This window comes from Falco peregrinus, chromosome 8 (assembly GCF_023634155.1).
Source record: "Falco peregrinus isolate bFalPer1 chromosome 8, bFalPer1.pri, whole genome shotgun sequence".
NCBI lineage: Eukaryota > Metazoa > Chordata > Aves > Falconiformes > Falconidae > Falco > Falco peregrinus.
In genome coordinates this window covers 27,132,145-27,150,683 of record NC_073728.1, presented here as the reverse complement: position 1 = coordinate 27,150,683, position 18,539 = coordinate 27,132,145, and the positions used below count along the sequence as shown (strand labels likewise).

The 18,539-nt window shown below is 42.6% G+C and overlaps 1 long non-coding RNA gene across 1 annotated transcript; it reads right to left on the bottom strand.

Annotated features, from left to right (window-relative positions):
- Positions 1–450: 450 nt before the first annotated feature.
- LOC129785042 (uncharacterized) lies at positions 451–10,489 on the bottom strand. Its single transcript, XR_008748506.1, has 2 exons — positions 10,261–10,489; positions 451–2,170 (listed from the first exon to the last, which is right to left on the bottom strand). It is a non-coding gene; the product is annotated as an uncharacterized LOC129785042 (long non-coding RNA).
- Positions 10,490–18,539: the final 8,050 nt, after the last annotated feature.

The window sequence follows — 18,539 nt, the reverse complement described above, 5'->3', positions numbered from 1 at the left end:
GCCTTTCATCAGGCTTGGTGTTGGGCCAGTTGATATGTGAGGGATGGTGGTATTCCATGTAGTGGCCTAGAGCAGAGGCCAACAAGGACATGTGCTCATTTGACTCTCATGGAGCAGATGTCCTCTGTGGGGCCTCATGGGATGATCAACTCTCAGGTGGCCTTTTCAGAAAACAGTGTGTTTTCCTTTGCTGATGCAAAGGTTTGGGTTCTTCTCTGTTCATCTCTTTCAGGTTCCCTCTACAAGGTCAGAGTCCAAGATGCAAGGGTCATTCACAGCTTTGCAGCAAAGTTAACATACAGGACCTGCTCATAAACAGCTCATTATCTGCATGATGATTTTCTGAATCATCACATCCAGCTTGGAATGGGAATCCTGTCTGAACTGGTTGTTTTTGGCAAATTGGAGGATCCCTTGTGACCAGGAGTGACTGGTTTCTTCCCTTTATTGCCCCCCACCCTACTGAACATAATACAAGATACTTTCCACCTTCCATTGTGTGGGGGGGTAAAGACGTGAAACCAAAGGGACTGGGAACTCTAGCCAGCAGCAACCCTGACAGAGCATAGCTCCAAGCAAAGCGATGTGGAGAAAGGACAGAAAATCTGCCGTTTGGGCAGCTCCCTTTCAGAGTGGCAACAACAGCAAAGAAGAAGCCAGATGAAGGGGCTGGGGTGGGAGAGATGGGCAAGAAGCCATAATGTTGGCTGGAGTGCATCCACCAAGTGTTCAAAACAGAGGCAGTTTTCAGATAGATCTTGAAAGGCACTGCAGTCCAGCAAACGTGTGTGTCAGTGGCAAAGGCTCTGGGAAACTGGGGATTTTATTTCCCGGAGGTTCTGAGAAACAGAAAAACAGTACAGGAAAGAAGAAAGAGACCCACCTGACGGTTTCTTTGCAAAATGTGGGAAAACACACTTTGTATCGAAGAAATACTTTATCTGTTCTGCAGTAGGCTAACTTGTGTCATTCTTGAGTGTTTTAAAAAATAAGAAAAGCTGGAAAATTCAAAATGAAGGGCTCTTTTGAACAGGAGAATCTTAATGTTTCAAATAATACTCATTTTTATCTTCTCAGATTTTTCATTAATACACAATGAGCACAAATGAACAGTGTGGTAAGGCCAAAAAGAAATGTGTAAACTTGCAAAAAAATCCCATGTCAAAAGGAAGGAGTCATTTTCTCTGAGGAAAAAAGAAATACAACATTTCCACAGTTAAAAAATGAAAAAGTTGATAAGGCAGTGTTTTAATCCTTCTTTGTATAACTGAAAAAGGGGGTGTTGGCACCACTATTTTTTCCCTTCTTGTATCCCAATGGGTGCCACAAGAAGCAATTTGTCTAGCCATGCTGAGAGGTGATAAATGAAACAGAGGAATTTCTTCAGATTTTGAGCCAGTGCTCTGTCATAACATGGACAATGCCATGGAGGTGCTGAAGTACTAATAAAAGAAGAGGAGATTCAGGCCTGCAGATGGTTCCCAGGATACAGTGAGCCAAGACGGCTCAGTCCCATCAGAGACAAGCAGGAGATCTGAGTCAGTGAGGGTGGTAGAAAAGAATGACTACATCAGAGCCTCCCAATCACATGTGATGAGCCAGTTGGCAATATCAGCACAATTCGTCCTTTCCCTCCAAATACAGACACTTTGTGCATCCCTCACTGTGCAGGGGAGATGGACTGTTCTCCATCAAATACAGAGGAACAACATGAAAGTCCAGCTCTGTCAGAGCTGCTGCTGCCCACCTCCTTCCCATCACTTGCTCATCACCCCATGGGCAGGACTGGAGATGAAATAGCAATGGGAAACAATAGACAGGGCTGCCTGAATGGAAACTTGAGTGGCTGCTGGAGCTTCAGAGTGACCTTAGAGTAAAATCTTGTGTCTGTAATGAAGAGGTGCTTAATTAATACAAGCTCTCCAGAGTCATAGATATGACAGACAGTGGGTCCCTCCATGTTGTGGACATATGGGAACCAACACGTTCAACTAACCCCATGTTTCTGGACCTCATTGTGTGTGTAGAGCAGTTCCAGTGCAGAGGGTGGAAGGCCTTGGAGCAACCACTGCTGTCTTTCAAGGAGTACGTCCAAACCTCTGAAAATATTCACTGTGGAATGTTTGCTTCAGATATTGTCCTCCAACGCAGACTGCCTTACAGCATGGACCTGGAATAGTGGAAGGAAAAAAGAATTCTTTATTATATTGGGCTCAGATTGACGTCCCAGAAGCCAAGCCTATGTTTTGGTGCAGTAGGGAACATCCCCACTCATCATGAGGAAGATCACATGGGCAATGAAAGGAATAACTGCCTAATATATGTCCTGCTCTTCTCAAAATTTAGGGAAAAGGTGACTGAGTGAGGAGGCATCATCATGAGGGAAAATTCCTGGCGTGTGGTTGTGTTCAGCCACCACTGGCAGCAGAAGCAGCCACCCACCCCATCAATCTAACTTGGAATGAGTCTGTATCATGTAACTTCCTTTCTCAGGGACAGTTCCAGGGTGAAAATCTGTAAGATTTCTGTGGACTACAGCAGAATCTTCAGCAACACCTAAATACTTTCAACAGGAGCCAAGCAATGCTCCAAGCATCCAAGAGTGTGAAACACCTTTGCAGTGGTACAAGTTTTTTGGGTGTAGAGGAATGAAGTCCATGTGTCTCATCAGCTGACACCCAGCAGGGGACAGGTAGTTTGCTGCAGAATTCTCCTTTGCTGATGATGAACCTGTGTAGCTGTGATACCACCATGTTTCACTGGAGGTGAAACACATCTGACGATGGAAAGAGTTGTAGGAAATACCTAGTGGGGAGAAGGTGGCCTGAACAGCACATTGAACTTCTGTAGGGGAGGAGCAAGAAGCAGCACATCCAAGCAAAACTATAAATTACACTTTGTGTAATAAATTATACTTTCGCTGACTCAAAACAGTCAAATAATTACAGAACTTATAACAATTCCCTCTCAAGGTCATGTTACTTAGCAGCTGGCAAAGTGGAGGCCCATTCTTGAAGCTTTGGTTCCCAGATATGACATCTGCCTTATTAACGCTAACTTCTTTTCTACGTGATACATTGAAAATATTGAGGATCCTCAGCCAGAATGTGCTGATTAAAAACTGAAGGGGCATTTTGCACGGTATGATTCACTATGCTTGGACAGTGACTAATAGTACATGTTGGCAGAACGTATGCAATTTGACAACAAAAAAGAATTTGCACCCATGATATCTTCCTCCAAGAATTCTCAAATTCAGGAAGGTCAGAAGTGGCAGAAATAGAGAATTCTTTTTAAGATGACACATAATCAGAAAAAGTGATTTGGTCCAGCATTACAGTATACTTTCAGCAGGACCAGGTGATCTGCTAGCTCAGGGACCACCGAGCCAGAAAGCCAACATTCTGTATCCCATGAAAAGGGGGTTGTCCCAGCCTGAAGAGAGACGGGTACACTACCCATTTCAGAGATTGCCAAGCTAAATGGACAGGCTGCTGCAATGAAGGCACCAAAGTTAGAAGAAATTATAGGGAGATAGCAATGAAGATGAAAATACACACACAAGAAGAAAAAACTTGTAGCCGAGGCCAAAATCAGGACACCAAGAGTTTTTCAGCTGATGGAGGAGTCAGATACAAGAGATGTTGAATGCTGAGATACCAGAGACCAGGCTGCTATTCAAAAGCATGAAGACAGGAACTGGATGGAAACAAATTCTTCACCTACAGTTACAAAGCAGCCAGCCACTAGAAGATGGTTAAAGAAACCCCCAGGATATTTGAAGCTGAACCATTCACAACAGGACTATTTGACTGGGTTTGTCTCCATCTTCTAGAGCTGGTGCTAGTGACAATGACTCATAAGCCAATACTGGGGCAAAGCACAACTGTAGCAGTTAAAAAGGAAAGATGGAGCAATCTGTGTGAAGCTTTGCAGGTGAAGTGCAGGCTGGAGCACAGTGGAAAAGATACGGGGAAGGTAACAAGAAAGAACACCTGGCTTGAGTGTAGCTTTGCTTGTGGTACCTCCGGGCTGCATTACATCAACAAACCATCACTTTCTTCTTGACATCAGTGGAACACTCTTGTGTTATTTTTCTCAAAATTTGGTGTATAAAGCCCATCCTCTAGCCTTCACAGACAGAAATCCTATACATCAGGGTCAAGAGTTCCAACAAGATATAGGTAGGATACTTCTCTGGGATGAGCTGGTTCTCCAACAGGTTAACACTGAATCCCCAGCTGGTAGGTAAGTCAGTAGATGAAGGTGAGAACATGTCTTTCATTAGACAAATACATTTTTTTCCAGGGACAAGGAAAGACCAGAAGTAATGCCCAGCACCCAGTGAGATCAACGGCAGCTTTGCCATAGACTTCATTGGTGCAAGATTTTCAGTCTTACTGTCCATCTGGACCTTGCTCCAGGCAGTTCCTCCTGGTCTCCAACCCAAAGCCCTTCCATGCAAACGATTCCATCAATCCTTTTTTGATCATTGCAGGCAACTAAGCAGAAGACTAGGCCATGTAATCTATGGCTTCTTTTCTATGGGGACATCTTTGTTATCCTGGCTCAGGTACCTGTGAGTGTCCTATCTCCTCATTCCTTCAGTGATCCCCACTAAACTGATGCCTATTCCTTTCCCATACCTGTCAAAAACTTCTCTGAACTGACTCTTTAGATGTATAGGCCCAGGTTAATCCAAGGCCAGACAAGGAAAGAAACTGGTAGAGCCTCCAGACACAACATGGTGCACTTGGGCAGAGTGGTGTTGGCAGGAGGAGATGAGGAGAACAGTCTTAGTCTTTTCCAGAAAATTCATACCTAAAGTATAGAGACACTTCTTGCTGATAGAGCAGTTTGTGCAGCACCAGACAGAATAAAAGCCTGGTCAAGGCTGGAACATACCCCTCACCTGCAGCTATCTTGGAACTTCTCTTTTCCTTTCTATAGCTTCACACACACTGGCACCAGAGATAATCAGAAGACAATGTCTTTTTGAGATTGATGGTTCCTCCTCCTTTCTGGTTAAAGGCCTAGGCTTATGGCTGGAGGTCAGCTGGGATCCAAGGGCAGCCAAGTAGCTCTTTCAATCCACAATGGGATGCAGCACCCATTTTAATAAAAGGGAGAAAGAACCTTTTCCTCTGTGGCTACAAAAGTTCGTAATTTATCTGACAGAGCACACAAACCCTGGTTTGCATGGGAAATGCTCTTTTCCCTTACACACGTGTTCCTTGTAATACTGCTGGGAGCTGCTATGTGTCTCCCTGAAATATCTATCTCTTATTTAAGTGCGGCAGGCTCTGTCAACACAGTGAGACAGAATGGAAGATGACTGGTAAAGCCCTCACCAAAGACAGCTGAGACAATGCAGCCAAACCTGGAGGAAGATAAAGAAGCTAAAACAGAATCCCACCTCCCCATCCCCCAGCATGATCGACTCAGACTGAGAAATCCCTGGCTACAAATCCCACTCCCCTTTTGCTCCACTTGTGACCTGGAAAATACACATCTCCCTAGATCAGGCTCCAAAAGTGTCTCATAAAAAGCTCGGATCAAGGTGAATACTACTGCTAGAAGAGGAACTGTTTGCATGACTTTCATGTCATCATCAGCCCTCTGCTATGGTCCCCTCCCATTTGTCCCACAGGCTGCACAGACACAGATTCAAAAAAATGGATCATATCCCAAGAGCAAAGTATAGCAGACAGGTGTATACAGAAATAGAGGGACACAAGGATTACAGCTGGTTTTGTATCTGTGGTTTTAATGAAATTCAGCTTCAATAAAAAGCTTAAGTGAACTGAAGTGGGGATGGAGGATGGAGCAAAAATTCTCAGTGTGTTTATGGATTACCTGTTAAAGGTACACTAACTGTGCCAACCCAGCATTAGCCGCTCACTCACTCTTCCACGAAGGTGGCTGGCTCAAAGGAGGGGGATCTAAAATGTTTCTTGAATCAGTGTGTTAAAATTCAGTATTAATTATATCCTGGCTTTGCTGACTCTCTTAGTTGTGGGGAGAGGCACCACTGCTTTGCTTCCAAATTCTAGTCAGAAATCTAATTTCCAACCATTTGTTCTTCCTCCTCAGTTATTTTTCTCTGGTGCCACACTTCCTCCTCAGTTCCTTTCTGATTTCCTTTCTCACCATCTGTCCCCAAACAGTACTGTTTGCCTCCTGTAAAAAAGATGCAAGTATTACCAATTTATGCTTAAATATCTTTTCTTCCTCTCTCTTTATAATATACTGAGTCATGGAAAACAGAGTTGGGAGTTGCCTTAAGGCAAGATTGCTTTTGCCTAAATGATTTGTCTAACCTCCTATTAAAACCATGCAGACATGGAGATTCCACAACTTCCCAAGGCAAATTTATTGCCTAAAAATAGACCCCTGTTTATCAAATAGTCTGAAACTATAATCTGTAGCAAAGGATTATATTATGTGCTCTACAGTACCAAGGCTGGGACAAACAAAGAGGCCAAAATAATCTTGTGTATTCATTCCGGGGTCAGAAGAAGTCCTTAGAGCTCAGTCTTCTGGGTTTAGTCACAGCAAGTCTCCTGGCAGCTCTGGGTACTGAAGTGAAGCTGCTTGAGCTGGTTCTGATATGTATATGCAAGGCCCCACAGTAAACGAAAAAGTCAGTATCTTAGTTGCTGAGATTACACCTCTGAGTTGTGGCTACCTCTTTCCACACTCAGACATCTACAACCCACACCTTCCTTGGAAATGAACTTGAGTTTCAGTTCCAGAGGAACAAAATCTGGGACAAGATGAGATAGGTTTTCTTGGAGATGACTGGCTTTGGTGGGCGGTTGGGATTACTTTTGCCTTAGCATAGAGAATTAGAAAACTTCAGATGATTTAGGAGTAAAACCAAAGCATTTTCTCTCTCCAGTGTTACAGTCAACTGAACTTTTCCCAGGTGAACACATTTCTAATGCCTCCTCCCACACCACACTGCTGGTTGAAAGCCCCAGCACTCCATGCACCATGGATCTTTGACCTTCATAGCAGCACTGGGGTTTTTTGTGCCTAGCATGAAGCAAGTCAAGAGTCAACCAAGGAAATGTGTACTCTGGTTGCATGTGCTATGAGGATATCAGCCCTCAGATCTGGTGTTCTGGCTTCTTCTTCTAAAAGAAGTTAAACCCAGATGCATATTTTCATAGAAAATGTAAATTACTCTAGCTCCTTTGTATACAATCCATGCCTTGCTTAGCCCAGGCTTGTGCGGCAGATCTAAAGAGCTTAGAAACATCTCCTCAGTTGGTGCCTGGGTCAAATAGACAACATGATAAAATGAAATCAAGTCCTGTCCTGTTCATTGGTCATAGCTGTGGTTCTGGAACAGAAAGTGTTGCATAGTCAATGGAAGTGAGCTGAGAGTGAAAAGGAAACATAGAGTCCCACCTTGCTTTCCTACCCACTATGTTGCTGCTGAATGGTACAATTTATTTGCTTGCATTACTCTCTTCTCCTCTGACTGCGATCCCCTCTGATCTTCAGACAGAAGACTGATGACTAATCAGGCGCACATGTTCCCCAGAGGAACATGTCACTTCTGTCTCTGGGTAATCTGGAGGTCTACTGAGGACAGAGAAGCTGGAAGCCATTTTGCACTGAACCGCCTAACCTTAGAGGATGTTCAGCAGTGGTGGCTCTAGACAATGGGTGACCAATGAGATCACAACAAGCCTCTAACTTAAAGGGTCTTTGCTGCCATCCAAGTGCTTCAAAAAGCTGTATGGCAGTCTGTACTGTTTATGAACGTATTTCCGTTTAAACAGAAGCTCTATGCTTATTAAAATTAATAGCTTTTGTCCTGTAAGCCATGCTTACCTCTTTGGCAAAGTCACTTAACCCACCCTCAATGAGGTGCAGGATTGCCTTTGGCTAGCTTACTTTATACCTTTTGGCTATGGAATGAGTGTAGGTTTCTAAGATAAAAATGATTAATACTTTCTTTGCACATACCTACCCAGGCTTTATTGCAACAATCAGTGATAGTGGAACCATTGACCTCAGTGGAGCTTTTTCCCATTTACTTCAGCCGTGAATTTGGCTTTCTCTTTCTATGCATGTAGAGTTACAAACCCGAGTTGCCTGAATTCACCTTGACTTTCATTGCTCTTAAATGAGCATCCATAAAGTGAATTTAGAGGAGTCAGTACATTGTTCTATCCAGAATAAATAATTAGGTCCTTTCACACAAAGGATCCGAAGAGATGGCAAGAGCTTAATGCTGCCTGCCTAGTAACAATTGTAACACATGCTGTCAAATGGTAATGATTTTTAGAATCACAAATTGAAGTTTCCATCCAGGAATTTCCTTTTCCAAACAAACACAGGATTCACTAGATAAATACTAGAGAATCAAAATTTTCATTCTTGTAATGATTATCCATCATTCCCAGACCACATCTTGCCATCAGTGCTGCTAAATCTCTAGCCTCCTGTCCCAACATGAAGTTGGATGAGAATATTTATGGCAGCTGTTAAGATAAGGCAAAAGGCGTCCAGCTGTGATTCTGAATGGCTCTTTGCAGCTGTACATGGCAGTGCTGAGATGGCCTTGATATGCTGCTTAGTGTTCCCAAATTAGCTCCCAGCAAAGAATCTAAGCCTGTAAGCTGAATGATGGTGAGTGTCTCAGTGTTCTAACTTTTACTTATCCTGGGAATTGAGGCAAATGTGCCTGGCTGCTTGGACTGTGAAAAAAACAATTTGCCATTGAAATGCGTCTGGCCTAATTATCTTGAGGCCAACATTCCTAGCTCCAGAGCGATGTGATCCTCCTAAGGGTGTGATCTCAGACATATCTCCTTCCCCATGAAAGGGGTACTGAGGATCTGAGCCTTATATAAATAACTGTGTACCACCCTATGCCTAATGCTGCTGGAAGGGGCTCTTTGGTATCTGAGAACCTGAACTCCATGAGGAAAAGCTGGCTGTCTGGCTGATGCCCAGTGCCAATCAAGCTTGCACAGGCTGGGAGGAATCTGGCACAGCTCATGACTGACCCTGAAGAGGAAGATTATTGCCTAGGAAAGGATGCTGTGTTGGGCCAATGATACATGGCCAAGTTTGATGAATTAATAGAATGAACAGGAGTTTATTTGGGTCTCTCTGGAATATTTTCACTCTGCAGACTAAGGTAGTTGCTTTCCATGGTGCTCTCAGCCTGTAAATTCCTTCTGGCTTGAACAATATTTTTATTATTATTATTTTTAATCACGTAGACTAAACACGATCCATACATCTCAGGGCTGCCCAATGAGGCCTTTCCCTTGCATTGGGAAAACAGGGCCCTTTGGACTGTTTATAGCCAGCTCAGTGCTTCAGTTCACTGAAATTAGCAGTGTTATTTTGGATCGGGGCTGCAGAGAATGTAGCTTAAGGTCAAAATCTGAGTGGAACAATCCTCAGAAGCTACAAAGACTAGACGGTATTTATTTGGAATGACAAGGCATATCTGAACATATTCAGACTTGAGCTGTCTGATCTGACACAGCTGAAAAATGCTCTTGTTCTTTAACTCCTGTCTGACAAAAGACTTACAGCTTCTCTGGCTTATCAACAAGGACATTGAGCTGTCTCCCTCCAATGACTCTTCTAATGACTTTCACAGGGTCACTGGGAACGTCTTCTGGTTACAGTAGTGGGACCAGCACAGGACATGTTCAATGATGAATAACTAGAACCTTAGGTAGAGAAACAGGGACTGAACATAGATGAATGAATAAATGGAAGCATGGGAGGTGAAGAGGAATGGAAGGAACAAGAGAGAAGTCAGTCCCCTCCACAATGCCTTCAAAAGGCTCTTTTTCTGCATAAAGCTAATGTCTCTGCCCCTCGCCCCCCACACTCCAAACAGCAACAAACAATGGAGGGAAGGATTTTCTATTCTATGATGCATGATACACATGGGTAAGAAATCATCAACAGAGTTTTACCTTGACATTATTATTCCTTGCCAGGTACTCCTCTGTGTTGTAATAAGGTCCCTGTATTTGATTCGGCACCGTTTGTATAACTTCTGGGTATTATTCCAGCTCTGTAGCCAGAACACCTTAACAAGGACACATTAATTTCAGCTGCAGAAAACCTAACTTGGCTTCAAACTCTGTCCCTCTTCTTCACAGTGAATGGTCACAGACTGTTTGAAATAAGTGGAGAAGGTAGTCATTAGAAATACATCATATGTATGCATATGCATTAAATTCATAGTTACATACACCCACACACAATACATACCTTTGATAAGAAGTTAAACTACAGAACACCGATTTGTTCTCAACATCAGTTCAAGCACATCTTCTTCAGCACCAGTGATTCTGCCCTTTAAGTTTAGGATTCCAGAAATCCTACATCAGTCTTAGCTCCACCACAGTTTTACCAGACGACCTCAGAAAAACATTTTAATCTACAAGAATCTGCTTCCCCATCTGTGACACTTATTCCCAGCCTCCTGGGAGGTTTGCCAGGATACTGGATGTGCAAGAGTTGTTTAGTTTTTGTATGGGTACAGGATGCAGAGACCACTGTGACCTGCACCTCTCAGGGCTTTGCAGGTGAAACTTGGCTATGTTCACACCTCGTGGGAACTTCCAAACAGGGTGACGTTAGGTAAATTCTGAGTTCAGAACTGAATGGCAAAGGGGTTTCCTTCTTGTGGTCCATTATACATCCTTCAGCGCTCACTCCTACATTTTCCAGAGCTGTTCCCAGACTTTTATGAAAAACTCATGAAGTGGAAAGTGACACAGCAAAGCCGGCTGAATGATTTAATTTAAAAGCCCTTTAAAAACTCTATTACGTTAGAAACAGTCAGCAAGACAAGACTGCAGAAACTTTTTTTAAAGCTTTTCCTCTCCTCCTCTTCATTACCAGGAACCCTTCTTTCTCATATATTAACCCTCTCTGGTCCAGAAAAGCCTGGGCTAGAAACTCACAGGAAAGGAAAAACCAGGTCAGTGGGGAGAGGCAGACATCCTTTCTCAGCAAGTACCTGCCTAGTTCCAAATAAAAAGAATATTTCAGATGTTTTTTAAGTAAAATGGTTTGAATGACCACAAACTACCCTTACATTATTTTTCAAACATTGTTAATAATAATTCATTAGTAAGGAATTTTTTTTCTAGAAAAAAATGCTGACCTTTTTGTTCAAGTTTTGAGTGTAAAACTAACTAAAAAGCCTCCTTTCAAGTAAAAGTCATTCTTTTTCCTGTTCTGCTGGGGAAGTTTGGTTCAGATTCTTATGGTACCACTGCAAATCCCTATTTAGTTAAGCTAATATTTTTTTTCATTGTCTAGGAATATTCTTAATGACATAATAAAAAGAAGTACCAAAAAAGACTTGAATAGGAACAGGCTTCATTTGCACCTAAATATCAGGCCTTTACATTTTGGCTCAGAGGTTCAAAACAAAATGCTTGCAGCTTGATTTCTAGATTCATATCAAACACAACTGGCACATAATTAGTAGATGTTGTATTTTTGTATGTCAGGCAACTTTTGTAGTCATTCAAATATGGACACAAATGCCTATTTGAAACTCACATCTTAGAAACGTGTCTGTATCACTATACTCAAGCTGAAAAACAGTTCCCTAGAATTTATGTAAAAGCCAAAATGTTTTCTCTTCCATACCAGTTAGGAAAGTATCAAAGAAATTAAAGCAGAGGGATGATTTACATCAGTTTTGTAAGGGCCAAAAGGTAAAGAGTGAAGTCTAATCTAGACATTTGATATCCATTCTATTTCAAAGGTGAAGATAAAGTTCACTCAGCTTTGCTTAAAAATTATTATTTCTTTTTAATAAAATCCATTCACTCATTGGCCTGTTGGCTTGGCAGCCGCTGCTTAATGCTGTCAGCTGGAACATCTGAGTTTGGGAATAAACTCAAGTTCCCAGGACCTGGGCTGGCAGAGGGTAGGGGCATTTGGAGATGCTGCATTTGAGTCCCTGGAGGAGGGAAAATGCCTATAAAGCTCTTCAGGGATAGGAGATTCATGGGGACTTGTTAGAGCAGGCTCCCTTATGTCTCATTTATGTGCCTTTCTGGCTGGGGGGAATGGCACGAGTGGATGGAGCCATAAAGGGAAATGAGGGCAAGGAATTAGGTTTTTTTCTGTGCAGCAGAGATCAGGCTTTAGATGCTGGGCTTTTTATGCCAGACTATGGGAAAGAAAGAATAGTTCTTAAAAGAGGGAAATGAGTTAGAGCTACAAATAACTCTGGGATGACTGGTGTCTTAACCCTGTGGGTGCTGTCATCATTGGAAACACCTAGCTGAACTATGGCTCCTGCTCTCTGTTACCACAGGTAGTGGAAAGATTTTAAGAAATTCAGTATTTTGAATGATACTGTGTGATATGAGGTTACCCATCCCTTAGGAACCCAATCAAGGTTCACTGCCTCGTTATGTTGAGGACTCCCTTGAGTCCTTAGGTGGAAATGTGATTGGCTTACATTGAACACAGGACTAAAGTGAAATATTGCATTCAATTTACCCAGATTGCATTGAACCACTCTTCAGTAAGCTGTGAAATTCTTGCTGGATTCTTCTCATGAATGGGACTTTGGTCCAACCACAAGAAACTCTCTGAAAAGAGAGATTTCTCTGCCTTTTTCTAGGTCATTCAGCTAATTGCATTAATTTTCATCTGCAGTCCTATTTGTAAAGGGGCAGCAAAGACAGGGATTTTTTTTTTTTTTTTTTTTTTTTTTCCTTTTGCCAGTAAGGTTTCCAAGTGTCTCTTTTGGGAGAGCCATCTGGACTCCAGTTTGTATTTTCAGTGTTATTTTTCCCGGGCGTCTTACCTATACCTACTGTTGGGTTTCTGTCGCAGTGAAAATCTCTGGCATGACTCTCATAATGTTAACATTAAACCCATCAATTGTACTTGGGACAACCCACGCATCTTCCTTTCTGATATTGAATTGGTTTCCTCTCTGGAAGTCTGAAGTATCAAAGCCAGTCCTTTGCCTTTCTTCAGAACAGGCTATTCTAAAAAAGGGCTGGACACCATTTCTTTCCACTTTCTAGTGCTGATGTTCTAGGTTACCTATTGTCTCTCTGCCCCCCTTCCCCGCCACCACCCCCTTCCCCCCAATAGACAAATAAAGTCTTTAAAATAGTTGAAAAGAATCCAAATATCCTTGAGGCCAGCTATAAAAAATGAAAGTCTGGTTGAAACCAGGTAACTCCTTTCCTATCACATTCAAGGCCTCCCTTCTGCAAGGATCTGGTCTTGCTCTCTCTGTTTCTATGCTTGTAACCTACAGCTACACCCTCTGACCTCAGGCTCCTTGAGAGAAGTGAAACCAGAAGGGACATCTTGCCTGAAATTCTGTAGCACTGAGGTCAGTGGCTTCAGGCCTTAATGGAATATCTCAAAACCATTTTGGCTATTTAGTGGCAGGAGCCAAGTTTCTGAGGTGGATGGGAGAAGTAAAATAATTTCCTATGAAAGCCAGCCTTTGAGGCAGGAGGCAGGAGAAGGGCTGGGTGTTCTGCAGCATTGTGCTGTGGGATTTGGTTGGGTTACCCAGGAGGAACTGGCCTCAAAATTGGCCCTATGCTTCTTGCTGAAAGATTTCGCCACTAACACTTTGCAGAGTTACATCTACCGATAATTGGCTGGTATTTCCTTGCAGAAGCAATTTGTACTTGTTTTTTCCCCTTTTAAAAAAAGGAAAAACCATTGCCTTTCCAAGGGAACATCAGAGTGCTTAACAAATAAAAAAAATTATTTCCTTCAGGGGAAAAACAGCATCCTTCTATTTCATATAGATTTTACATGCATTGCAACACCCTTTTAACTTTTCCAGGCTTAGATTACAGTGCCTGCAGTCCTGGCATTAAAGCCGATTTACACCCCAGAGTAAAGGAAAATACTGTCAGACTAAGAGCTTTGAAGGCCTTGACTTCATTGGGGTTAATGGAGTACATCCCGTTAATGTCAGCTCAAGGATGGCTCAAGGGAAAATGGAATAATGTCAAAACTAAGCAAATTACAGGAAAAGTGACATTTAGTAGTGTTGTGAGGCTTATTCTTGGGACAAATATCAAAACCTGCCCTTTGCCATATATGCTACGCATTCCTTCAATTTTATTCTGCCATAACAGGAGATTAAGCCTCCATGTAAATCTTCCATTCAAATACCCTTAGTAATTGCAGTTCTGAGAGTTCACTGAGGACTTTGGTCAAGAAAAGACATACCCAAATGAGGAATCAGTTCATTTGATATAAACACAGATTTTTCCCATGCTGAGGAACTGAGATGTGAGGATTTTGCTTAAAAAGCCTTGGAGTGAACACTGCATTATTAGCAGTGGATGGCTCTACTACAGTCAATAAGTTAACCTTCTGAGAAAGGATTCTGTCATGGACACTTCAGATCCTCATCACATTCAGTATTTGCTTCTTGTGTAAACAAAACCATGTTCCTGTCTCCCAGTTTTTCACCACTTTTTTTTAGGTTTTTGGCTCAGAATAGAGCCTGAGAACCAATCCTGGCCAAAAGCTATGTATTTATTTGTCTCTTACCTCCTATAATATGTGCAACCATCTTACAACTGAAGAAATGGCATCACTGGAGAGTGACATCTTCAGATTTGGTGAAAATTTCCATTTGAGTTATTGTTAGAGAAGAGGGAGGAGGGAAAGACTTGGAATTATTGTGACCACAGGACCCCTTCTTTCAACATGGCCTTTCCATGCAAGTAGTTTGAGCTGTTTCAACTGCCAGACAATAAACATGTTACAGTCCTTGGACAAGTTGTACACATTGTGCCAAGTACAGATTCTAAAGTGTAGAAAAGGATGGCTTTCTCCATGTTTATGTCATGTTCTAACCCTCACTTCTTCCTTCCCCTGCCCCTATAGCTTTGATGTCACTCTCCAGTGATGCCATTTCTTGAATTATAATGTGGCTGACAGCAGAAGGCTGAGAAATGCCCATTTGGATCAAAATTTCCAAGCAAACTGAGCAGTCAAGGTGCTAGCAAGACCAGCTACCTTCTTCCTCCTCACACACTCTAAAGGTTGTCTTAAGAAATTATTAGGTGATTCAGATACTTTTCAGTATCATGGTACACACCTTTGCTGCTTAAATGGGCCTGAAAACAGAGTTTAGGTAGTATCTACATCTCTATCTCCCAGTACATTTATCTTTTATTATTCATGGGCAAGTTTGCAAATGACAAATTCTTTTCAGTACTGTAAGCCAACTGTTTCTAGTGCATCCATGCTGTAGCATCTGCTGCTGTCTCTAGTGTTCTTGAGGTCTTCAACAGTGTGTGAAATCCTTGTTGTCCAGTGGGACTAAAGACTGTCTCATATTGCCTTGTTCTTATTATTTATTCAGCAAGGACACTGAATGGATGATCTGGGCATTGGCAGGTCCTGGTCTTTAAGCACTCTCCACACCACGTTCTTTCGATGCACTTAAGGAGTAGCTATATAAGCAGGAAGGCTGTAAAATTAAGTAGTGTATGGAAGGCGAGTTTCCAACATTTCCCACAAAGCCTCAGCAGATGGTGGGAGTCCGATTGCTCTAGATGGATCAGGAGAAAGATGACTGTAAGATTATTTTCCAGGAAAGTTCTCCAAATTTTCACTTTACAGTGAGCAAGTCTGATTTATCTGGGGCCTCTCTCTCTTGGATGAGTCATACACATGGATTTTTGTGCATACACTTTTGTATTAATCAGCAATTTCACTTTGACTCACTCCCTTTCTGTTTGCTCCTCATTAAACGTTCCAGCAAATGACTTTGTGTTCAGTCCTGTGCTTATCCAATCCCACAAGCTTTGGCATTCTTTTATATGCTGAAAGGATGAAACCCATTTCAGGCTGGAAACAAGTGCATTTAGAGAGAACACTTATAAAGAGTGAATTTAAAATGAACCATGTGGCCAAACTGCCCAATCAGAATGGATAAATCCCAGCAACAAATCGTCCATGAACAGACAACGGAAAAGGACTATTTATTTGAATGACTTCATAGCTGGACTCACACAATATGTACATTTGAAAGCAAAAAATGAAATATAAGTCATCCAAGAAACAACCTGCTATGAATCATAGAATAATTTAGGTTGGAAAAGATCTTTGAGATCATCAAGTCCAACTGTTAACACAGGACTGCCAAGTCCATCACTAAACCATGTCCCTAAGCACCCATCTACATGTTTTTTAAACACCTCCAGGGATGCTAACTCCACCACCACCCTGGATAGCCTGTTCCAGTGCTTGACCACCCTTTTGGTGACAAAGTTTTTCCTAATATCCAACCTAAACCTCCCCTGACTCAACTTGAGGCAGTTTCCTCTTGTCCTGTCAGTTGTTATCTGGGAGAAGAGATTGACATCCACCTCCCTACAACCTCCTTCAGGTAGTTGTAGAGAGTGATAAGGTCCCCCCCTTGAGTCTCCTCTCCTCCAGACTAAACAACCCCAGTTCCCTCAGCTGCTCCTCATAAGACTTGTGCTCCAGACTCTTCACCAGCTTCATTGCCCTTCTCTGGACACGTTGCAGCACCTCTACATCCCTCATTAAGCAAGGGTCTCCAAACTGAACATGGTATTCAAGGTGCTGCCTCACCAGTGCTGAGTTCAGAGGGACAATCATTTCCCTAGTCCTGCTGGCCACACCATTTTGGACACAAATCAGGATGCTATTGGCCTTCTCGGCCACCTGGGCACACTGCTGGCTCATGTTCAGCTGGCTGTCGACCAGCATCCCCAGGTCCTTTTCCATGGGCCAGCTTTCCAGCCGCTCCTCCCCAAGTCTGTAGAGTTATCTGGGGTTGCTGTGACCCAAGTGCAGGATCCGGCACTTCTTGTTAAACCTCATACAACTGGCCTCAGCACATGGGTCCAGCCTGTCCAGATCCTGCTGCAGGGCCTTCCTACCCTCCAGCAGATCAACGTTCTCTCCCAACTTGGTGTTACCTGCAAACTTAATGAGAGTGCACCCAATCTCTTAATCCAGAGTATTGATAAAGATATTAAACAGGACCAGCCCTAATACTGAGCCCTGGGGAACACCACTTGTGACCGGCCACCAGAGGGATGTAATTACATTTACTACCACTCATTGGGCTTGGCTGTCCAGTCAGCTTTTAATTCAGAGTAGAGTACACCCCTCCGAGCCATGAGCAGTCATTGACAAAGAAATGCATTTGCAACAAGAAGTCTCAAATAGCAAAGTTCTTGCATGAGGCAGTATGCTTCAGGTCAAGTCTTACATGAGACCAAGGCTTCCAAATAGACCATTAACGTAAAATACAGAAAAAAACCCTCCTATACCCTTACCTGGTTTATATTTTGGGCAAGACGTGGGTATTAACTCCTTCCTTTCCCTGAACTGTCTGACCATTTTTTTTGGAATGTTGACAGTTTTGCAGAATCAATGCCCTTTTTTCTTCTTGAGGAAGGCCTAGGCAAAGGTGACCAATGCAGCCCAAGCAGTGCAAGCAGAATGGCCCAAATCCTTGTACGTAGCTCTGAACACATAATCTAGGCTAAGTCACAGAGCTGATTTGCCAAAAGGACACGAATGAAAACCAACTTCAGTTCCTGCTGGCGGCAAGCTTGGAGGAAAGATGATCTGTTTAAGTCTAGTCTCTTTCCTTGGGCAGTCCCTTGTTCAAAATGAGAACTAAAATAATATCAGAGTGCCAATATGTTTACTGAAAAGCCCTGCATGGCGTAAGCACTGTGCAGTCCAGGTGACTGTCTGCCAGAGAGTCTGCACAGAGAGGCACGGCAGAGTTTTCCAACACGATGTGTTTCTTGCACACTCCTCTTCTAAAGTCTCTGTACTTCTGCAGTCTATTGTGCTTCAGTAGTAATGGCCCTAAGGACCTGAAAACTTCCAGTTTATATTTCAACCAAACACATTTCTCCCGGAAAAACAAAATGTGGAGCAATTCAAAGCCAATTTGTCCTTTTCAGTTCTTTTTTAAGGAGGCAGTCTCTCTGGCAGGGGCAACAGTTCAGCTTGAAAGAAGGATGGGATTGAGGCTGGGTCTCATTTCAGGTCCATTTCTAAAATCTGATGGTCACTGTGAAACCCAGTAAGCTTTTTTCCTGCACTGGGAGAAGGCAATGTTTTTTTTCCCAGCAGCTTAGAGGACTTTTCTGGGAATAAGAGGGCATGGGGTGAAATGTCACAGCTTTAATGGCAAGTTACCCAGGCTTTCTTTGTTAGCGATATGTGATATATTTGCATGTCTACAAAATATTTGCCACACTCTTTCATAAGGCAATGAAGCCAGGCTTTGAAATGCTGAGTAAATCTTTATTCCTTTTTCATGCCCAGTTTAATTTATTCCATCAGCACTGGCTACATAAAGACATAAATCTTCCCATGGAACAGTACAAAACAACCAGCATCAATTTGTAATTTCTAATGATTGAGCTGCAACTGGCAGGTGGCCAGGAATTAGTGCACTTCATCTTTTCCTTAGGTTTCATATAATAAAGTGAATAATTGGAGTAATCAATTTGGGGGGGGGGGGG